Source organism: Podarcis erhardii (assembly GCF_964252035.2).
Source record: "Podarcis erhardii genome assembly, chromosome: 3".
Classification (NCBI taxonomy): domain Eukaryota; kingdom Metazoa; phylum Chordata; class Lepidosauria; order Squamata; family Lacertidae; genus Podarcis; species Podarcis erhardii.
Window position 1 is genome coordinate 11,817,374 of NC_138507.1, and position 24,714 is coordinate 11,842,087.

The 24,714-nt window shown below is 42.6% G+C and overlaps 1 long non-coding RNA gene across 3 annotated transcripts in view; it reads right to left on the reverse strand.

Annotated features, from left to right (window-relative positions):
* The window catches only part of LOC309338477, a 145,614-nt gene that overhangs the window by 19,050 nt on the left and 101,850 nt on the right, over window positions 1–24,714 (reverse strand). The window contains exons 4-5 of one of the 3 annotated variants that reach the window (XR_014154913.1): window positions 22,970–23,047; window positions 22,703–22,884 (exon numbers count right to left, since the gene is read on the reverse strand). The exons of 1 other annotated variant lie outside the window; for it this stretch is intronic. This is a non-coding gene — a long non-coding RNA (uncharacterized lncRNA). Of the gene's footprint in view, window positions 1–22,702; window positions 22,885–22,969; window positions 23,048–24,714 lie in introns of those variants that run through there. One more of the 3 variants, XR_014154912.1, reaches the window with a different exon arrangement.

Here is a 24,714-nt window from a genome sequence, read left to right on the forward strand (position 1 = left end):
AAACACCACCTTGGCTTCTGGTGCCCACAGAGCTGCCTCCAAACAGCCCTCATTATTATAAACAGACATGAGCCATACTTTGGAAGATGTAATTTTAGCTCCCGTACCCATACATGAAACATTATGTGAACCCGTGGACACTATTTCTTTGAATCTCTATAAATAAAACATGCTGGCAACAACTCTGATTTAATCTTTGGCAGGCTTCCTCCACACTCTTTAAAAACTTTGATTGCAACTCGTTCATGTTACTCTCCTTGCCTTATTTGTATTTTTGCTTCTTCTTCTTTTTTGCTGTTGTTTTTAGCCTTGTTGTATGCTTTTATACGGTAAGCTGCCCCGAAGGTTCAAAGTGAGTCAAGTGCTGGGATATATAAATGTTTAAAAGTTAAATTAGGCATGTGGCAATTCAACGGAAATTGCCATTAATATTATCATCACTATTATTTATTAAATCTACATAGCCTGCAATGTTTCTGCAATGAAAATATGGACATCAATAATAGTAATAGTAATAGGGATAGGGATAGGGATAGTAATAATACTCTGCCCATCTGACTTTGTGGCCCTAGCCACTTTGGGCGACTTCCAACATATAATGTTTAATGTTTTATTATGTTTTTATATAACAAACTTCCCTATACAGGACTGCTTCCATAAGTCTTCTAAAGGTTGTATAGTTATCTCCTTGGCTTGGGGGTTGCATAACTCCATACCCTTCAACATTTATCCATTGAAAATAAGGGGAAAAGGCCTGGGAGAAGAGGAATATTTTCACCTGGCACCTGAAGTTATGTAATGAAGGCACTAGGTGAGCTTCCCTGGGGAGAGAATTCTACAAGTGGGGAGTCATGGCAGAAAAGGCCCTTTCTTGTGCTGCTACCCTCTGGACATCTTTTTTCTTAAAATACATTTTAAATTTTCTATTTTACAAACAAAACAGACATTTTGGATACCATTAACTGTCCAATGACTTCCCCCTCTCTCCTTCCTTGGTTCATTTTATTTATCATTCACTAAAACCATTTTTGCCAGTTCTCCATTTTTACATCCCTCAAACAATGATTACCCTGTTGATTTTATCTTAATGCTGCCAGTGTTTTTAGCTGTGTACAGTCATTTTCCATACAGTCACTAAATATTTTCCACTCTTCTTTAGATATATGTTCTTCTACCTTCTGCACCTCTTGTGGAGGGGGCACATGAAAAAAGGCCTCAGATGATGAGCCCAGCATCTGTTTATAAAGGGAGAGGCAGTCCTTGATGTTGGCATGTTTCACTTTTCATATAAATGACTACAGAGATGCATGTGGGAACACCGTGATCCAGCTCCTATGCCACTTTTAAAATGTAGCTATGCACAGGATGCATATGTTTCCGAGCACAATTCAAAGTCTTGGTGCTGACCTTTGATGCCCTAAATGGCCTCGGCCATTTATATACCTGAAGCAGCATCTCCACCCCCATCGCTCAGCCCGGACACTGAGGTCCAGCTCTGAGGGCCTTCTAGAGGTTCCCTCACTGCGAGAAGTGAAGCTACAGGGAACCAGGCAGAGGGCCTTCTCAGTAGTGGCGCCCACCCTTCAAAGATGTCAAGGAGATAAACAACTATCTGACTTTTAGAAGACATCTGAAGGCAGCCCTGTTTAGGGAAGTTTTTAATGTTTGATATTTTATCGTGTTTTTAATATTCTGTTGGGAGCTGGGGAAACCCAGCCAGACGGGCAGGGTATAAATTATAAGTTGTTGTTGTTGTTGTTGTTGTTATGGTCATCACATTGAAATTACTATTGTGGAGACTGGGGAAGCATTCACATTTGGGACACATATCTGATTTTCACTTGTGATTTCTGAAAAAGCAAGCTAATGTGTGTGTGATTCCCCTTATGAAATGCTGATACTGAGATTTGTTAAATTATAAGCATTAAAGGGGGGGAATGGATATGATTACTGTTATTTTTTTCGTTAAAATTATACACTGCTTGATTGTAGGTGAGGAAACCCTCAAAGGGGTTTCCAAAAAAAGAAAGATAAAACAATAAAATTGTCACTTAAAAATGAGACAGCAATAATTGAAAACATGCAAGAGGTTTAAAACGGCAACAGATGGAAAGAAATTAAAATTCACAGACACAATAATAGAACTCTCGGTCATCCCATCCACCAACTGGCAATAGATTCAGGACAGAAAAGGATGTACTTCACACGCTGCATAACATATTATTATTATTATTATTATTATTATTATTATTATTATTATTATTATTATTTATACCCTGCCCATCTGGCTGGGTTTCCCCAGCAACTCTGGGCAGTTTCCAACTAAAGATTAAAACATCAGTCATTAAAAACTTCCCTAAACAGGGCTTCCTTCAGATGTCTTCTAAAAGTCAGATAGTTGTTTATTTCCTTGAAATCTGATGGGAGGGCGTTCCACAGGATGGGCGCCACTACCGAGAAGGCCCTCTGCCTGGTTCTCTATAACCTCACTTCTTGCAGGGAGGGAACTGCCAGAAGGCCCTTGGAGCTGGACCTCAGTGTCCGGGTTGAGCTGTAAGTTCCACAAAATAATAATTTAATAATCTTTTAAAATGAACTAGATGAATTCACAGAAAAGGGTCCACCAATGAGTGCAGTACTGGAGATTAAGGTGACAACTGGATTTGGAGAACCTGCAACATATATTTGGGGAGAGCTTTATTCCCCAAGTGCTCTGTTTTCCTAAAAACTGCAGAGATGAAAACCATTCCAAAGCCATCTTCACTGCCTTTGTGACATCTGAAATGCTGCCACCCCTTAATTTCCCTACTTCCAAAGGCAATATTAGGTCTTTAATTTAGAACTCCTTTCAATCAAACTCAGGATTTCAGGTGAATTGCTATTGACTTTTACAGTGGTACCTCGGGTTACATACGCTTCAGGTTACAGACTCCACTAACTGAGAAATAGTACCTCGGGTTAAGAACTTTGCTCCAGGATGAGAACAGAAATCATGCGGCAGCAGTGGGAGGCCCCATTAGCTAAAGTGGTACCTCAGGTTAAGAACAGTTTCAGGTTAAGAACGGTCCTCCGGAACGAATTAAGTACGTAACCAGAGGTACCACTGTACTTTTATTCTAGCAATTTGTATCCTGCTTTCTCCTTGTGATGTATAACTGAAGATGGCCCACAAAGTGAAAAATTATAATAAATAAAACACAGGCACACACAAACAATTAATAAATACAAAATGGCAGCAAGAAAATAGAACATATTTTCCCTTCCCAGCAGAAAAAAAAAGTTCACCATGAGTAATAGACACACGTAACAATATAAAATAACGCCTGCATATAGTGTATCATAAATCAATCTAAGTGCAGGAGAATCACTTTGTCTATTTATATATCACCCTCAGTGTGTGTGGCATTTTCAGAGAGTGCAAACGGACAGGTCCCTGCCCTGATGAGAATACAAGCTAAAATTCAGGGAAACAAAAAGGAGAGGGAGCTTGAAACTGGGGTGAACAGAATATGCAATAGCTTCTGTTATATGTGTTTTGGCTTATTAAAGTAGAGCATAGACATCACTGAGGCTGTGCCAAAGCCTTCACAGAAAAGAGGAGTTTTGAGGAAGAATTTGAAAGCCCAGCTCCTGCTGGACATTTGCTGGACATTATTACCCGCAATACATTGCAAGCACAAGTAACACAACTACTGCTAAACTCAATTCCATGTGTACAGTGAGTATTTCAAAATACAAAAGCAGAAGCCAGACTTGGGACTCAGAAAGAGTCTCTGGTTTTCGGACTGCATGGTTTCAAAAGGAAAGAGTTACACTGCATGGAAATATACTCCCCAAGTAGTCCTAAGTAACAAAGAAATTGGCACACTGAGAACCCTCCAATCAATCAGTAATCCAACAAATAAAATCCAAATCGGTTCTCTAGTTCTTGGGACACGCAGGGAGCAAAAAAAACATTTCCAGTCACCTGCTGTGGTTTGGAGGACGGCTGTGCACCAATTTTTCTCCTGGCAGCCAGAGTGCAAGAGGAAGAGCCAAACCGAAAAGACATCCTGCTTTTGGTTTTTGCCACAGATTTCCTGAAGGATATCCTACTGCTTCAAGGAAACACACACAGCCTTCCATGGGAGGCTCCTACATATACATATGCAAACTGTGCTGCACGGGAGCAAACGAGCTTCTAGAAAGTTCTCACTTTCCATTATGTTTCAGATTACTCCAGCCCAGGGGTCAGCAAACTTTTTCAGCAGGGGGCTGGTCCACTGTCCCTCAGACCTTGTGGAGGGGCCAGACTATATTTTGGAAAAAATAATAATGAATTAATTCATTAATAACGGACGCAGGTATAGCAAGAGAAGATCAGAAAATATTCCTCTATGCTACAGCAGTGACAAGGATCCTAATTGCTAAAAATTGGGAAAAAGAAATTGTGCCAACAAAAATGGAATGGCAAGACAAACTGTTAGAGTATATTGAACTGGCTAGATTAACAGAGACAATTAGAGATCATGCTAGACAAGAATTTCAAAAAGCATGGGGGAAATGCAGAGAATACTTCACAAAACAGTGCCCTAAAATTCATACCTGGAGTTGTTTCGATTAATGTCTGCAGGAGACTTTGTGGATATTTAAGTTATAATTAGAAAAATCTTAATAATTATTCATACAGGAAACAGCTTATAAGTAGTAAATAAGGATGCCAGAAACAGGATAAAGGAAGTCTTTTATTTGGTTGTTTGTATTGTTGTAAATTATGCTTGTTTTTTGTTATGTTTGTGTCTGATGGGGGTGGTTTTCTGTGTTGGGGGGTTTGTGTTATGTTGTAAATAAAATTTCCAATAAAAATAATTTTAAAAAAATAAATTCCTTTGCCCCACAAATAACCCAGAGATGCATTTTAAAGAAAAGCATGCATTCTACTCATGTAAAAACACCAGGCAGGCCCCACAAATAACCCAGAGATGCATTTTAAATAAAAGAATACATTCTACTCATGTAAAAACACTCTGATTCCCAGACCGTCCGCGGGCCGAATTTAGAAGGCGATTAGGCCGGATCTGGCCCCTGGGCCTTAGTTTGCCTACCCATGCTCCAGCCAATTGCTGTAGGTCTTCCCTAAACTGACCCTTCACTCACCATTGTAGGGCAGTTAAGGGGGATGACCCTTATTTAAACAGTATTTCCAAAGCTACCCACATTCACGTTAATAAATGGACTATTTGGGTAGCAGCAAATATCCTGGTAATCATTTCCTCTTCTAGCCGCTGAAAAAAACTAACATTGAGCTGAAAACTCTGGGAGATATTTCTCCTTTTTTAAAAAAATGAATTAATTCATACAATTAAAAAAATAAAAATACAGTTGCTCTTCTTCCTTTCTCTCTCTTTTTTATAGCAACACAGCTAAAACGCAAACACTGGCTACCTGTAGCCGAAAATAGTCCATGAGCACAAAAACCCAATGTTTTAAACTTCTGCCCTAACCAGGAAAATTAGTATGTGCCACTATTGCTGATTTTAGCAAGAAAACCAAGTAAAAGTTCTAAAAATACTTTTGCATTTTAATTCCAAAATAGCCTGTTTGTTGAATACATACAATTTAGCTCTGCCAGCTGGTATATTATAATAGTGGTCCACACACATCCATCTCAATATGCTGTGCAGGGAGGGGTTGAACCTGGCATAAAAGCCTTGAAAAACTGTGGGTGGTTCCCCAAACATGAGGCACATGCACAAGTACACCCAACCAGGCAAATGCTTGTCTACCCAAGCATGAGTTTTGCATGGGAACTTTTTCTCAGAGGTTAGGCAGGCCTTTGTTTCATTCCTTGCTGAATTTTGCGCTTCTCTTCTTCTCCATCGATAGCTTCGAATTTTAGGAGTAAACAAAGCTTCCCCCCAAGCCACAAAGGCTTAAAAACCAAAGGGTTACATTTATTATACGTTAAAAAGGAGTTAAGTGGCTTCTTACATCATTGTCTCGATAGCCATTCTGCTAGGCGAAAAACATTGTGTCCTATTATGCTGTCATGCAACTGATAAAGATCTCCCATTAGCCTGCGAGGTACTTTGAAGGTCATGGAGTCCAGCTCTCCAGACTGAAATGTATTTCTTCGGAGGCCCCATGCTTTCTTGATTGTTTTCTTTATCTGCTCTTGAATATAAACGCACACAGAGCCAGGCATCCATTTCCTGCTCCGCCACAATGCAGAGAACCAAATAGTTCTACAACCTCCCCCTGTTCCACTCTACACGCACGTCAGGAAGACTCGCCATACTGATCATCTATCAAATCTCCCACGTCTTTGAATGGTCGATTGCTGATGATGATCTGGCTTACTACCATTTCTTAGGTATTCACTATCCTTTCTCTCCTCATTTTCTTAACCCTCTAAAAAGTGCTCATTTCTTCCAGAGGTTTTCTGAAGAAAACCATAGCTGAAAATTAGGGTAAATGCAACGAGATGTTCAGGGTCAGAATTACTAAAGCACGGAGGGGGGGGGATCACTGGCCTGTGTTGGTCAGATCCAGCCAACTGATCTGCAATGAAGTGAGTCTTGGTGGACTCTTTCCGTAGTAGCTGCAGAGATTGCTGAGTGAATTGGAAGAAGAGATGAGGCAGAGGAGTGATATCCTCCCCAGCTAGCATGGGAGTGGAGCAAGTTGACCGAGTGACAAGGTAATCTCCACCACCACACCACCTCTTTCCTTCAGCTTGCTTACCTCCCTCCACAGCTAGCATGGGAAGCTTCCTCATAGCAGATTTTATAGTGGATGAAATAAGGAAGAGTTCACCAAAACCACTCAGTCCTACCATTGATTCCTGTGCCACTCACTGCAGACCCTGTTATGTACTGAGCTTGGATCCTAGAACAATAGGCAGGTAGGATCCTAGAACAACCTGATTGGCCTGTAGGAGCAGCCCAATCAGGCCCCAGGAAGAAGTTACTCAGCCTATTAGGCCAGTAGGATCCTAGAATGCAACAACTGATTGGCCTGCAGGAGAAGCCCAATCAGGCTCCAGGAGGGAAGCAAAATCAGCCAATCAGACGGGACCCGTTGTATAGATAATGTATATAAAGCCTGAGGTTTTTTGGGGGGGATTCAATTCACTGTTTTACGAGCTGCAATAAAGAGCATGAAATCACTACGCAACTCTGGGTATATTTCAGACCCCATTGAGACAAGTAAAGGAATGTCACCTTCTCCAATAAGTGATGTTCCTTTTTGGTCTGGCTATCACACACCCACACCCCACACCAATCACATGTCTCATTCTTGGCTGAATACATGTGATGCATTTATGTATGTATTGGTGTGGATGAATGAATGGGGATTGTGAGTGTGAGAATATGTGTGGGGTGCAGCCCTGGGCGCTGGACCCACCCATTGCCAACCAAGTGTACCTCAAAATATTACCCCAGAAGGACTGAAAAAAGGCTCCCCACCCCTAGACTTAAATGGGGAGTGGGGGCAACATTCTGAACCTAGGATTACCAGAACTGAGCTGGGCTCATGGTCCTTCCACATACAAATCCAGTCCTGGTCTCTCCATTTTTTCTTCATTTCAGCAGCATAATTTTGGGGCGTGGGTATGTGTAAGTTCTTTCATTGCTACCATCCTTAAAACAACTAGGAGTCAGAAACCCTTGCCAATCAACAGAGAATCATCCAGAGATCTACCAGTAACTCCCATTCTACCATCTACACACCCCTATACTAGAGAAAGAGAAAACTCCATACATTCCCTCCCTCCAACAATTAACATAATTAGCATATGATAATACAGTACACTTTGCATCCTATTAGCATCTCCAAACAGAGAGACCAATCTACTTTTTAGCCTTAAAAAATAGCAGTAGGAGGCACATGCTTTGCATTGTGTATGTGTGTGTATTGTTGTTGTTTAGTCGTTTAGTTGTGTCCAACTCTTCGTGATCCCATGGAGCAGAGCATGCCAGGCACTCCTGTCTTCCACTGCCTCCCGCAGTTTGGTCAAACTCATGCTGGTAGCGTCGAGAAAACTGTCCAACCATCACGTCCTCTGTCGTCCCCTTCTCCTTGTGCCCTCCATCTTTCCCAACATCAGGGTCTTTTCCAGGGAGTCTTTTCTTCTCATGAGGTGGCCAAGGTATTGAAGCCTCAGCTTCAGGATCTGTCCTTCCAGTGAGCACTGGAAGGCTGAATAGCTGAATATGTGTGTGTGTGTAGATTTGAGACATATTCATGCATATACATTAAAATAAACTCTGGTCTAATTTAACTGCTTGGGAAGGATGGTGGAGAATAATTCAGTGAAGAGGACCTAACATGACAGTCCTATGCATGTTGACTTGGAAAGACATTTAATAGCATTCAGTGGAGCTTACTAGTTCTAAGTGTGCTGTCACCTGCATCCAAGGGTGAACATCAGTTTCATGCTGAGTAAAGAATTGAGATCAGTGATCATACAAACCAGTCATAAGTCGGATGCCGTTATACGGGACGATGCCCTCTTTTACACATCATAATACACAACCTAGTCAACTACGAAAAATCTGGACATTCTGGAATAAGGTGGGAGAAATAATATAGAGGGTTGCACTGACTCAAATCTGGACAAGAGCATGCCTAAATACGAATGCACAATAATCATATTTGTGTGCATGTATTGAAAAAAACACACTTCCAAGAGGCTGGAAGGGAACACAACTGCACCGATTCTGGCAAGCCTTTGCAAAGGCTTCACTCAGCTAAGTAGCACACAACTTGCCCACTGGAGCCTAGCTGCCCCAAATCTGTACTAGCTGCTTGGTGCCCATCAGTCCCAATCTGAAAACATTCCCAGAACTGATTAACTATTTCAGCTGATGAAATAGGCAAATTCTCAATGGAACATATCAAAAACCTTCTTTAGCCTATAAGCAGCGAAGCTGATAGGAACCAGCTGAGTAACTTGAAACTGTTCGCCGTTTCCATAACTGGAAAGCACACACATGCTTTAGCTGAGCTCATACACAGCTCTTTAGTGGAATACATATATTGGCTTATGCTAGCAGGGCTTGCCATCTGCTGAACTATGGTTTATAAGTAACTCCACATTTAACTAGAGTCATTAAACTTAAGGTGACATTTGAGAATAATGTAATTGGTTGTGAAGGACTCACCATGCATGGTGGAAATGCCAAAAAGGTGGAATAATAAGTCCCTAAAGGGTTGTCTTTGGGAATGGACTGAGTCAGCAATTCTCCAGTACTACTGAAGACTTCCTCTGCATTCGGCACTAATTTGTCTGAAGTCTATTCTAAGACTTTTGGTAAGAAGAATGAGAAATCCTAAGAACACGTGACTTCGTAATGTATTCCATCTGTTTGCTTCGATTCAACATCTCAGCCACGCAGAGTTTTCTTTCCAGAACTGCAGTTCTTAGAAGTACAGCTATTCAAGCTGTGCATTTTCGCCAAGTCGTCCCTACCAGGGTATCAAAGGGCTACTTTCCACTAAGCTTCCAATCCCCTAATCAACTTCCATAACATCTCCTATTGACTCTGTTTTATATCAATTTACATCACTAATTCAGACAGGGGAAACAGCACTTGTGATAAGCAGAACACTTCACGAAATGCTGCCATACAAGCATAATTTCATTTCCCTTTTTTGTAATTCCATAGCATTACACTCATTTTGGGGGGAAAATATTGGAAATCCCTTCCACTGATTGATCGGGGATTATGTCTTCTAGTTTTGGTCTGTCCTATCCAGGAAGCAGCCAATATTATTGTACCCACTTCCTGACCTTTAAAGCGCTAAATGGCTTCAGCCCTGTATATCTGAAGGAGCATTTCCACCCCCATCATTTCAGTCCGGACACTGAGGTCCAACTCTAAGGGGCTTCTGGCGGTTCCCTCATTGCGAAAAGTGAGGTTATAGGGAGCCAGGCAGAGGGCCTTCTTGGTAGTGGCACCCGTCCTGTGGAATGCCCTCCCATCAGATGTCAAGGAGATAAACAAGGATCTGAATTTTAGAAGACACCTGAAGGCAGCCCTGTACAGTGGTATCTCGGGTTACAAACACGTCGGGTTACAGACTCTGCTAACCTGGAAGTAGTACCTCGGGTTAATAACTTTACCTCACGCTGAGAACAGAAATTGTGCGGTGGCGGCGTGGGAGGCCCCATTTACTAAAGTGGTACCTCAGGTTAAGAACAGACCTCCGGAACGAATTAAGTTCGTAACCAGAGGTACCACTGTATAGGGAGGTTTTTAATATTTGACGTTTTACTGTGCTTAATGTTTTAATTTGGTGGAAGCCACCCAGAGTGGCATATAAATAAATTATTATTATTATTATTAATTTCAAACTCCTTGGGTATCAGACCAACCTTGTTATAATAAGGTGGGGTATCCAGCTGCCATTTGCATTTTTGCAAATGCTCCGTGTTTCAGTGAAAGAGACAACGAGAACCACTGTGATCACACAGATGTTGCTCACTCAGAGAGAAGTTGTGTCCACCTTCTCCTATATATGCTCACTTCGGTGGAAAAGAGACTGAAGCCACACAGTCCTGCTTCTGCCTGCAAAGGCTCATTTGTGTCACCTATTACCTGCTTTGATGTGTCCCCTATTACCTGCTCCGATGAAGGTTGACCAATGTACCCACATGATGACAATACTGACCTCCAAGACAGAAACTGGCCAATGTGACCTCATGTTGATGCTGCTTGCTTGAAAAAGGCCCCAGCCATTGTGACTTCATGCTGATGCTGCTCACCTGAAGGACAGGGACTGGCCACTGTGACCACATGCTGGTGTCACCTGCTTGAAGGAGATTGGCCATTGTGACCACATGCTGGTGCCAGGAGACTGACTAATCCATGTGTCCCCATTTGGATGTCCTTCCCAGGAAGAGAGAAACTGGCCAATGTACCAACCCACTTGAAGGAGAGAAAGGCCATGATGATACTGCCTGCCTGAGGGAGAGACACTGGCGTCTGTGACCACATGATAATGATGCCTACTTGAAGGAGAGAGAGGGGCCAGCTTTGCCAACAACTTTCAGGATAAAGGTGCCCAAAGCCTTTGCACCCCATAAAAGAAGTTGAGGCTTCTCTACTTCCTTTCTTACTCTGCCATTCTCTCAAAGGCAAGAGTCATCTTCCCTCCAGCTATCATCGAATGCTTTGGAAGAGGTGGGGGGGCTGCTATCTTTTGTTGGTTGCCTGTGAGAGCATCTTCTGTTCTGTATCAGTGCTCCAATAATTAGGGGCCAATGAGGAGTTAGCCCTAAGAAGGAAGCAACTTGGATTTGGAGGAATTTTGAAACATGTCCTGAAATACCTTATGGATTTTAGATTTAACCATGGAGATTTGGTTGACCTGTCGAAAAGGAATAAAAGCATTGCTAGGTTGGAGCTTCCCCCGAGATCTGCTCTTCAGTATCAAAAGAAGGAAAATAAGAACAAGATCAGTAGAAGACAAAGTAAAGTGCATGTATAAATATGAAGAAGACCTGCAGAAGGGACTTGGAAAAGAGTTAAGAGCTTCAGACAGAAGATCACCAGGTTGATGGACTATATGGAATTGACGAATGACTGGCAGTATCCGAGACCAGGGAGAAGAGATGGTGGAAGAAGATTGGAAAAAGTTTAAAGTTTATTTTCAGAAATAGAAATATTGTAAAATTACTGAGTGTTAGAAAAATGTTGGAATGAAATCTTATGGCTTTAGTAGAAATGTTATAAGGAGTTAAACATAAATAAGCATTATAGTATGGAAAATAAGGGTAAAAATAAGTTAAGATATTTATATGACAGAAAATAGAGAAAGATGGAAAGGAATTGCTGAAACAATTAATAGAAGTGGAATACAAAAAGGGAGGTGAGAGGAGGTTGATGAAACAAGGGTATGAAAGATAGACTACTGAAATGGTATGATGTATGTTTTTAAATTGTTTTTGTTTTGTTTTGTTTTGTTTAGGATAATGTTGTGTTGTATTGTTTTTTCCCTTTCTTGTTGTTTTTTTCTTTTTGTCTTTTTTCTTTTCTTTCCTTTTTGTAAGTTTTAAAAGTAATAAATATTAATTTTTTTTTAAAAAAAGGAAGCAACTTGACAGGGGCTCATGTTATTCCGATAGGAAACAGCGGAAAATTAGAACAAAAAGCAAAGCAAAAATGGCACTAAAATATTACCTCCCATGGGCTCTAAAGGCCAGCAATTAAAGCACCCTGATTAAGATAACATAACATACAATTTATCACAGGCACTTCCTTATGTATGTTTCGTGGTATTTTGTGCATTTTTATTTATTATAGTTTAGTAATTCTTTATCGCAGTAATAAGTGTTTAATTAATATTTGCCGGTATTTAATTTTACTGTTTACTATTATATTCGAATGGATTATTGAATATTGCGTTATTTTATATAAGTTGTTTGTTTTAAAGTTATGTTTTTATTATGACTTTTTGTATTGGATCATATTGTTATTAGGTGTGTGATCTTTGCTGTCTATTTTGTTGTTTCTTTAGCTTGTAAACTGCCTTGTGTGTAGTAATACAGTGGTACCTCGGGTTACTTACGCTTCAGGTTACATACGCTTCAGGTTACAGACTCCGCTAACCCAAAAATAGTGCTTCAGATTAAGAACTTTGCTTCAGGATGAGAACAGAAATCGTGCTCCGGCGGCAGCGGGAGGCCCCATTAGCTAAAGTGGTGCTTCAGGTTAAGAACAGTTTCAGGTTAAGTACGGACCTCCGGAATGAATTAAGTACTTAACCTGAGGTACCACTGTATAGAAAGGTGGTATACAATTTAAAAGTGAAATGAAATGTAATGAAATTTTACTCAGGTGAATAGGACTGTGTATGAGTTAGGGTTCTATGACTGAAGTATCAAAGCTACATCATAAACAAAAAGGTACCCACAGGTATAAGCAATGCCAGTTCTTAACCAGATAATAAATATTCCTCTCTCTCCAATGACACCTTTGCTAAGCATCTTTCCTCTTGTTCACTTTCTCATTTAAAAGGCATATAAAGCAGGGCTTTCTGTATTTACCAGTCACAGAGGAGAAATAAACATGTTTTCAAACCTGAGTTACTACATTAGTAACACTCATAATCTTTCCTGACAATAAAAACAGTCCAGGTCGCTTAGCTTTAATCATCAAGTAAATTCATATCAAGGATGTAAAATGTTTTATGTAACATACTGAACCGCTCCCAAAAGGACCAAATTGAGAAAAGAACTCAGAAAATTATAATAATTGTGTTTCGTCCTGAGCCCTTTTCCCTGAATAGTCAGTCAGCAAAATAACGGCCATGCTCTTTTTACTTCCATCATGGAACCCAAGGCTGTATGTGGTTTATGGGCAATCTCCCATCCAAACATTGGCTCATGCCCTGCTTAGATGCTTCTACCATGCTTTTAGAATGAACTATGCACTGGATTCAGGTGGATAGCCATGTTGATCTGTCATAGTCATAATAAACAACAAGATGAAAGATGAAAAAATCTTTTTTTATAATTCCAGTGGCACCTTTAACTAAATATAAGCTTTCAATGTATGAGCTTTCATGTGTAATACATACCGTATTTTTCGCTCTATAAGACGCACCAGACCACAAGACGCACCTAATTTTTGGAGGAGGAAAACAAGAAAAGAAATATTCTGAATCTGAGAAGCCAGAACAGCAAGAGGGATCGCTGCACAGTGAAAGCAGCAATCCCTCTTGCTGTTTTGGCTTCTGGGATAGCTGCGCAGCCTGCATTCGCTCCGTAAGACGCACACACATTTCCCCTTACCTTTTAGGAGGGAAAAAGTGAGTCTTATAGAGCAAAAAATACGGTACTTCATCAGATACTCTGAAGCACAAATCGCTTCAACCTTATAACTGTTGATGACTGTTATGGCAGTTGGTTCCACAGGGAAGGGCAAGGGATTTTTAAAGGGATAGATGACCAAAATTAGCTTTAGTATGTATAATGGGACATGAATCGAATAGACCAGTTCTCTCCATGAGTTGTAATTCAGCAACTTCTCTTTGAAGTGTATTTCTAAAATTCTTTTGCAATAAGACAGCCACTTTAAGATCTTGTATAGAATGTCCTGGGAGATTGAAGTGTTCTCGTATTGGTTTCTCTGTTTTATGATTCCTGATGTCAGAATTATGCCCATTTATCCTTTGGCGTAAAGTTTGTCCTGTTTGTCCAATATAGAGAGCTGAAGGGCACTGTTGGCATTTGATAGCATATATAATTTTTGCTATTTATTTTGTGGTTTTATTTTTGAGGCTTTTTCAGTTAATTTGTTTTTGTGACTGTGTGGAACCCAGTTCAGCTACTGATTGATTGTGTGACTGCAGAAATGGATAAAAAACCCCATCCAAACAATGACTATCATCAGTGCAGGTTAGATAATAATAATAATTGTAATTTTTATCATCTACAATACTATCTTATTTATTTTAAAGTACAGTACATTGATCATTGCTTTCATTTTATGGATCAACGGTCTCCTTAGATAGTAAAATTCATGTTAAATTGTTTTAGGGGTTGTTTTTAAAAGTCTGGAACGGATTAATCCAGTTTGCATTACTTTCTATGGGAAAGAACGCCTTGGTTTTGGAACGCTTTGGTTTTGGAATGGACTTCCAGAACGGATTAAGTTTGAGAACCAAGGTACCACTGTACACCAAGTTTAATAATGCTCTAAGGCAGGGGAAATATTTCAAGAAGGCTGAGCAAGCTGATAAAAACCTCAAGCATGTCTGACATAGCAAAGCTTGGTTAAAGTTAGAAGACTTCAGAGATGTATTTGAGAAACTGTGCAGCACTTTAATGATCCAAAACACAAATTACAATGCCTTACCATCACTCACGAAGTTGGCCTAGTATTTCTTTCTATATATGTAAACACTGCGAAGGAGAAGCCTGCCACCTACTTCCTCATTCACGAGGCAAAAATAAAATAAGGATAAAATGAGTGCAGATATTTTTGGCACTTGTTATGGTCCAGGTGGCCTGTCTGGCCTGATTCACTCGGCCAGTTTTCCTTTGCATCTGGGAATTCTGACCCTCGTGCTTCCCAACTAATTGTATCACATTATCTCCTTTTTGTCTGCAATTTTCCTCTCCGCAAAAGGTTGCAAAAATCTCATGCGCTGTGTTAGAAAGTCTCAATTAACCTCTAACCTTGCTTTAATGCATGCGGCTTGGGTTATTCCTCACACCCAACCGTGGGCCCATTAACACGTTGTCATAAAACAAAAACTGTTTTGACGGGCTGTAATTGCTGCTAAGTGATGCTGAACAAGGGTTTTTTTGTTCCGCCACTAAATGGGCAGTGTAAGCAGCGAAGACCATTGTCACAGAACCAGCCGGGGTGAGAGAGGTTCTGTTTGAGGCAAGTTCCTGCCCACTGCTTGTATCTCTTTAAGCACTTAAACAACCCAGCTTTCTAGAGCTGTGAGCTGATGAAGGCCCACTGTATCTTGAGCGGACACAATGCTAATCTGACAACGCTGCACAAAGCATGTGTGACAACTCCCAGGGGGAACTGCAGAAAGATTTTCCCTCCATACTGCAAATATAATTAGTTTATGTTAGCTGTAAAAGGCCAAAGGTTAGAGAAGGCCAGGGCCCATTTTGTTTTTAGGCAAGATAGTGAAATAATTGCTTGATGCTCAGATCTGCAGGTGCTTTATGAAGCTCATTTGGGCTTGGCAGCCCGCAGTGAAAGCTGATTTCCTCCCCAAATGCTGGATTCCATGTGACAGAACCAATTTGCCAGGACAAGGGTGACGGCTCATTCATGCCATTCATAATTAAAGTACCTGTTACAGTCAACACTTGCATGGGTAACTTTTTTCTTATGGTCGAAAAGGGTGCTGTCCTCCTAACACTCACCACGTCCAAAGCTGAGCCTTTAAAATAAGAGAAGGGGAAAGCAAACTGGGTAACAGTACCGTGCAGTAATTTGGCAGGAGAAGGAAGACGGCCAACCTGTCTTTTCCCCCAAAAAGCTCCCTGAACAAAGCTAGCACACAGTCTCAGCTTCTGTTTGTGGTTTTCCAGAGGTACTACCCCACCTAGTGAGACTTTCTAGGAATGATTGACCAGGCTGCCTCCAGTGTTTGTTGTGAAGACTTATGTGTATGATGCTGTGAGGATAAACAGCAGAGCTTTGGAGAATGAATACAGCACTTGATTATAGGGGCAGATCTTGAACATGAAAAGGGAATGGCAAAAGTAATTACATTTCCCACAGGAAGTTGCTCCCTCATCTAACAACTGTCTGCCATACTGGGAGAACAAAAAAAGGACTACCTTCTTCTGTTTAGATTCAGGTAGGTTGCCGTGATGGTCTGACGCAGTCAAAATAAATTAAAAAATTAAAAAATTGTCCAGTAGACTGGGAAAAACTGTCTGCAGACAAACTTTGGCTCCCTCTGCCAGTAAAATGAGATAAGCACCACAACCCCTGAGTCATTCGTGAGTGGACTTAACTGTCAGGGGTCCTTTACCTTTAGATTTACCTTAGAGACCAACTAAGTTTGTTCTGGCTATAAGCTTTAGTGTGCCTGCACACTTCTTCAGCTAGAACAAACTTAGTTGGTCTCTAAGGTGCTACTGGACAATTTTTTAAATTTTTTAAATTTATTTCGACTTCTTCTGTTTACCACTTCATAAATCTATCCCTTAATCCTAGAAATCCAGGACCAATCCAGTTGCTTGGTCTTAATTTTCTCTCATCCGAAAAAATCCAAAACAACTCAAAAGACAGGCCAAGTGCCAGCAAATTTCTCCTTCTGTGCACAGCTCTCTGGACACATAGGTCACCCAAAGGTCACTCCAGATGCTGCCTCTACCAGTCTACCACCCACAAGCAGCAGGGCCTTATCAGTTGTGGCACTCCTCTTATGGAATGCTGCAGACCTTCACAGCTGGCTCCCTTCTGGTGTTTAGGAAGCAGGTGGAAACACCGCCGTTTCATCAGGCCATTTGTTTGTTGGGCAAATGCACAGACTGGTTTTCAACAAATGACATCAAAGAGGGTTACCATTTAAAAACAAATGAGAGTGCCATTAAAATTACAGCACCAATAATGTAACGTCAGTACAACTGTGGATTAAAGAGAGGGAGGTGGGGTTAAACAACATCTTAGTTGTAAAAAGCTTGCCTGAAAAGAAGGATTTGCCGGTGTGGTGGTGCTGTGGAGCTGCCAACAGCGATACTCCTCCAACATTTCTCTGATGAAAATAGGAACACCCTATTCCATAACCAGTGGGACGCAGGTGGCGCTGTGGTCTAAACCACTGAGCCTAGGGCTTGCCGATCAGAAGGTCGGTGGTTCGAATCCCCGCAACGGGGTGAGCTCCTGTTGTTCAGTCCCAGCTCCTACCCACCTAGCAGTTTGAAAGCACATCAAAGCGCAAGTAGATAAATAGGTACCGCTCCGGCGGGAAGGTAAACAGCATTTCCGTGCGCTACTCTGGTTTTGCTTAGTCATGTTGGCCACATGAGCCAGAAAAACTGTCTGCGGACAAACGCTGGCTCCCTCAGCCTGTAAAGCGAGATGAGTGCTGCAACCCCAGAGTCGTCTGCGACTGGACCTAATGGTCAGGGGTACCTTTACTTTTATTCTATAACCTCCATCATTTATCCAATGAAAATAGGGACATCCTAATGAAAATCGCGACATTTTGGGATCAAATCTGAAACTGAGATGGCTTATGCAAATTCAGGGCCTTCCCTGGAAAATAGGACACTTGGAGGTTCTGCATTACCTGAATGGTGTCACAACAGAGCAATCGGCTAGTGAAGCCGGGACTGTTCAGGTGCAGCTACAGAGCCCTGACCTCATCCCTGTCCCATCTAAGTAAGCGAAAGCAATCCCTGTCAGTAGAGCAGCTCTGCAGCACCACGCCCGCTGCTCCCACCAAAAAATCTTGACAGCTCATTTTAAAAAAACGAGAAACAGCCTCTGAGTCCCTCACAGCGAACTCTGCAATTGATTCTATAGCAGGAAACGATCGTGGTGGGGGAAGGGACAACCCCTGAGAATTGTTGAATGGGGGGGGGGGGAGGGAGGCCCTCATCTTTCTATTGCATTGGCATCAAGCGGATTCCCCTGGAGTGTGCCAATAACTCTGTACACACTGAGCTGGCACCGAAATCCCAGCGCCATGCTAAACGCCGTGAGGAGATTCTGTTTGTTTGCTTTTCCCGGTCACAGTGATGGAGTATGGCCTAGAAAAACTCTGGTCTGTTACTTTCGAAACAGAAAGGGAATCCTCTCTCCCCTTCAACAAGTTACCAGGAGGTATCAGTGTCAAGATGTAAACAGAACAACTCCCCCCTTTAATTCACCCTCTATGCCAGTTGTTTTCTGCTGCAACATTAATCATTACAAATCAAGCTGAAATTCAACCTTGGCCCTCTCTGCTTACTTGCTTTGCATAAATATGATGGAAGGAATTGCTGCAGCTGAAGGGCAGATTGGGGAAATGGTATGTGTTTGTATGTTTGTTTAACGTTCCCATGCATAGTGTTGACACAAAACAGTAGGGTTAAACAAAGGCAAATTGGATTTCATTCTTGCCTACTGCTCATGTTGCAAGGTTGGTTCTATCCATATGTACCCACACGCTGTTACCAACATTGCACATTTTATCAAAGCTTATTGACATATTTGTACTTCTGACCTTATATAGCTAAAGGGAACCCTGACCATTAGGTCCAGTCATGACCAACTCTGGGGTTGCGGCGCTCATCTCGCTTTATTGGCCAAGGGAGCCAGGGTACAGCTTCCACGTCATGTGGCCAGCATGACTAAGCCACTTCTGGCGAACCAGAGCAGCGCACGGAAACGCCGTTTACCTTCCCGCAGGAGCGGTACTTATTTATCTACTTGCACTTTGACGTGCTTTTGAACTGCTAGGTTGTCAGAAGCAGGGACCGAGCAACGGGAGCTCACCCCGTCGCGGGGATTCGAACCGCCGACCTTCTGATCGGCAAGTCCTAGGCTCTGTGGTTTAACCCACAGCGCCACCCACGTCCTTATATACAACTGACCTTATATACAACAGGTCAAATGAAACGTTGCTCAATGTACCAGCAGCCTCTTAAAGCTAAGCTCAGAACAGGCTCTAGCCTTAGACTTCCAGATGACCTATTTCCTGAGCAATCATCCTGATCTGTGCACAGAGGGATTAGGCAATACTGGCTGTTTAATTAGTTTTCATCTTGATTTGTTAGAGAGGTTAGGTGATGTTGTATTGAAGCAAGTGTCATCCCACACTTTCCGGTGTCTTTTCCTGTCACTTTTCTTACTGCAAAAAGGCTGGTCGTTTGAAGAAGGGGGTTTGTCACTCAAGATCTCCCAATCCACTATAACTGCACAACCTGTATTTACTGATATGTGACTGAATCTGACCTTGATATAGTGGCAGTCTTGAAATGCTCGCAGGTACATTCACATCCCAAAGTCAAAAATTGCCGAAGGAACATCACTGCATTCCTGAACTGCTGATCCTTTGTCATCTTCTCCTGTATTGTTGATAGCAGGAGTATTGCACTTCTAACCTAAACCAACTAGTGTTAGAATTGCAGGAATAATTTTGGCATGTGCTACCAACCCCTTTCCTCTCATTCCTCTTGGCAGTGTAGAAGGGAAAAATGGCAGGGAGGGAATGAATATTAGGCAGAAGTCCCATGCATGCTGGATTTGTGATTCAGAATCTGAATTTGTGAGCCAGTTCCCAACTCCTATCTCACAGTCACAACAAATCTGTTTTTTTCTCCATCCCCTCTTCATGCAAATTTGATTCTCTCTCATTCGAAACTTGGGTAATCGTGTACTGAACACTTTGGAAGCAACAATGGAACAACCCCAAAATGATGCCCCCAAAAATGCCCCAAAATGATGCCCCAAAATGGACTCCATGGGTATTCCAAAACTTGCAAGTTAAAAGAATGAGAAATGTTAATGCATAGCTCAACAAGGACCTAGGAGCTTCCAGGTCATTGCTGCACAATGCTGAGAGTAGTTAGAGCACAAAATGTTGAAGATGCCCCCAGAGGGTTAGAGAAGGAAAGCGAAGCAAGGAGGAGAGGCATGTGGCCGCTGAAGCCCATCGCTGGCATCTGTCTGTCTTGGGAAACAATGCGGAAGTGTGCCTTTGGGGGTGAAGTCAAACCGTCAGAGAGTTGCAGTGTCTGCTGTGGCTGTAGAGACCAATAAAGGAGAAAGATATTTTGTTGCACGGGACGCGGGTGGCACTGTGGGTTAAATCACAGAGCCTAGGACTTGCCAATTTCCTTCTGGGCTCAAGGTATCGGTTTTAACAAAGCTTTGGACACACTGGGACTCTCACACCTCATGAACTATCTCTCTACTCACCTGTTAAGGTTCAGTCCAGTCAATGTTACTGGTGTGTCATCCTTAGGGTCAGTGCAAAGTAGGGGGTAGGCATCAGCTGAGTTGACCAGACTAGTCTATTAGTGGCTATTGGTAATGGTGATGAAATGTCTTCTAAACAGATTTGGGTCAGGTTTAGCCAAACGCTAGTTGTCTTGATTAGGGACGCAGGTGGCACTGTAGGTTAAACCACAGAGCCTAGGACTTGCCGATCAGAAGGTCGGCGGTTTGAATCCCCATGACGGGGTGAGCTCCAATTGCTCGGTCCCTGCTCCTGCCAACCTAGCAGTTCGAAAGCACGTCAAAGTGCAAGTAGATAAATAGGTACCACTCCGACAGGAAGATAAAGGGCGTTTCCGTGCGCTGCTCTGGTTCGCCAGAAGCGGCTTAGTCATGCTGGCCACATGACCCGGAAGCTGTACGCCGGCTCCCTCGGCCAGTAAAGCGAGATGAGCGCCGCAACTCCAGAGTCAGCTACGACTGGACCAAATGGTCAGGGGTATCTTTACCTTTACCTTTACCTTTATATTTTGTTGCAGCTGGGGCAGAAGAAGGCATCCAGTTGTGCTGCTGCAGATGCACCAAGGCATTTCTTCTCTCTGCACTCTGCCCAGCAGTCAATCCTCCTCTGGTCACTGCTATGGACGCAGGACCTGACTGTCTGTCTCCAGGAACTGCGGTCACTTGCAAGGGATACCCACCATTATGAAGCCCATAACAGTGTAGTATCTTAGGAGGGGAGGACCGGGGTTTGGAGGATGCACAACACAAGATTCAAAAACTCTCATTGCTGCACTGTATGTTAGAGGTTTCAGGAGAGGGGAAAGATAAAGGATACTTCCCCCATTCTGTAGAACCTCTGTCTAAACAGCAATAAAGAGCTCGGGTTCAGCACTAATAGCCATAAAGGTAAAGGTAAAGGGACCCCTAACCATTAGGTCCAGTCGTGGCCGACTCTGGGGTGCGGTGCTCATCTCGCTTTATTGGCCGTGGCAGCCGGCATACAGCTTCCGGGTCATGTGGCCAGCATGACTAAGCCTCTTCTGGCGAACCAGAGCAGCGCACGGAAACACCGTTTACCTTCCCGCCAGAGCAGTACCTATTTATCTACTTGCACTTTGTGCTTTCAAACTGCTAGGTTGGCAGGAGCAGGGACCGAGCAACGGGAGCTCACCCCGTTGCGGGGATTCGAACTGCCAACCTTCTGATCGCCAAGTCCTAGGCTCTGTGGTTTAACCCACAGCGCCACCCGCGTCCCATACTAATAGCCATATCCAGCTTTAAATGGCACAGGAGGGGTAGGCTTAAGAAAAACCAATGTCATTTTTTTTTCCTTTTCCCTTTTCCCTTTTCTGAAAACTCACCCCCCCCCACACACACACCTGGATCAGCTGGCAGGGAGGGGAGGCAGAACTGACCTGGCCTCCTAGCACCGGGATTGCTGCAGCTTTCCAGGTGTGTTTGTGTGCTGAAACATGGGTGGATATGGGGTGTCCACACCATGCTGACCTCACCTCTCCTGATAAGCTGCAGTGATGCTAGTGCCAGGGGACCGGTTATGTGCCACTGCCCCTCCTGTCAGCTGCTCCTGAACATGCAAACGCTGCCCATGAGCTCCATTAAAGTGCTACAAAGCTTCTGCTGCAGGCTGGCAGGAGTCCAGAACAGGGACATTCCTCTTAAGAGCAGTGGTTACAGCGTGACCTGCAACAAAATGCTGCAAGTTCTATTTTGAACCCATTTGAAAGATCTCCCACGGCGTTGACCTCATTCAAACTGGGATGATTTTTCAGTCCGCCCTCCCAGTTTCTTATTTTTGCTTAGCTGAAATTATCTCTCTTGAGTCTGAAGCCATTCCCTCTGGTCTTATCATCAGCAGCGTTACGGAAGAATGTGTTGCCATCTTGTGGATTGCACAGATACAGGTTTGAAATCTGCTGGGCTGCGAAATCTGCCCCATCAATCTCTTCAAAGCTAAACTTCCTCCATTCCGTCAACTTGTCATCACAGATCTGTAGCAATTGCTTTCTGTTCTATTTGCACAACACCTACTTAAGCCACAAAGCATTTGCCATACATTTGAAGCAAGCGCTAGCAAACTTCACATCTGGAGGGAATTTATGATAAACACAGAACTTCTTAATGTTCACATTTAACTGGCTTACTCCAGCAATGCAATTTTCCTAAGCTACATATGCCAGTTTGTGGACAATATTATCCCCTTTCCTTCCACCCCTCACCCCCCCACCCCAGTCCTTTCCTACCAATATTCTGCTCCACACAACATAATGCCTGTGATTATAGTATTCTTTTCAAAAGAAACATTTTATTGATGAACAGATGCACTACAGATCAAAGAGCTTCTGAAAAGCGGTACCTTCTGACTCGACTCCCCCTCATACTTCTGTGTCTGAAAAACTCAGATGTCAGTCTCAGATACGCCCCCATTGCTTACTTAAGCAGACATCTGGAAACAGACAGTATCCCACTGTGAAATGGAACAAATATATTAACTATGAGAGCAATGAGATTTCACAGGAGCAATAAAGTCGTACAGAAGTGGGCTCACAGACCTAAGGCCTCAGTCCTGGAGGCAGGACTTCTGTGCAGAGGTGCGGAAAAGGATGTGGGGAGCTTAGGCTCACTAATAACTGTGGGAAGATGAAATAAAGATGCCGTAATTGTTGGACAATTAATTCTTCATTCCCGTCCTCCCTGCAGTCATGACTGCCACTGACTTGGCACGGACACCAAAGGTTGATGATGACAGTGCAGCCACATTGATGAGTGGAGGGTTTACTCAGCTAGAGCCACAACGTAAGAAACTTACACACCATTGCTGGAAACACAGGCGTCTTTGCAGCCAAAGCCCCCTCTCCCAGGTACAACTTGCCAACATCCAGAAAATCAGTTACAAAAAACTTCAGTTTGTTCAGTGTACGTTGTTCAGTCTCCTCTCAGTAATTCCACATGTTCACAATTACAAAACAGGGAATAGGTCACTTAGCAGTTTGCCTCTGGTGCCAAAATGTCTTGGTCCAGCCCTGATCAAGAGGCATAGGAGCCAGCTCCTAGGGACTGTGGAGGCTTCGGCCCCCACAATAAAATATTTGAGGGGCCCAGGTTGATGGGCATTCCCATTCAAATAGTGTGCTTGCACTGTGCCTTGTGATCGATTATTTGGGGTGGGGCTTACCTGGGCCCCCACAGTTATGTACTGAAGTTCTCACCCTGGGCCAGCAGGGGGAATACTGTAGATAGTTTTCACTCAGGTCCACATATGCAAATAAGGGGTTGAAAGTGACGTTCAGTGATTGGATAGTTACAGAAAGTGGTTACTGTTGCGTTGTAGTGGAGCTCTATATAAGCAGGTTGGCTGAACCCTTCAGTTCAGTTCAGTTCTGGCCTGTGAATAAACAAGAGCTGTTTGAAGAATCACTGTGTCGTCTGATATGTTCACCCACAATACCCACAATATTTTATTCAAGTTGGCACCACTGTCGAGAGGACAACCTGCACAACACCACCTAGAACCACCATTTGATAAGACATGGGCATTGATTGGAACAGCTCAGACCAGATATGTAACCGTTAGCAAGGTCAGTGCTTTCACCAGGAAAGTGATAAGCAACAGTCCAGCATAGGAACATGCACCACTTTTGTGCAGTGAGCAATAGCCCATCTCAAGGCATAATAATAATAATAATAATAATAATAATAATAATGTCACTGTTTTGAACAGGGAACCATAGGCAATAGCAAAAGCTGAACAGCCATAAGGAATAAGCCCAAACATGCAACGCAGCTGCTGGAAAAAGCAGAAATATCCATGTAAAAAAAGCCAGAATGTTTCACACAAACTAAATATAATCCAACTCCCCACCCCCACCCTATTTTCCTTTACAAAACTGCTATATTTGTCATGCATAGAATGTCACTTTGGTTAACAAGGTCCTTCGGATTTATTAACTACGGACCCCTGTTTTTGTTTTTTAAAAAAAGAGTTCTACAAAGCTTATTTTTAACTTAGTCTGTACAGAATGTGTGGCCTTGAATGCCAGAAAAACTCCTTTTAATGTTTAAATGATCACAGTTTTGTCTTTAACGACATGATTTGTCTTTAACGACATCCTTTACTTTTAAACGTCGTTAGCCAAACATGTCTGGCTTTGGTGGTTGCTGAAATGAATTGGATTGGTTATCTAGGGTAATACGTACATGCTAACAAATTACGTCCCTCCTGGGCCAATGTAGATGTGAACTGTGGGATTCTTGTCAAATTCACATTGTTTCCTGGCACTGTTGCAAGTCACTCAAT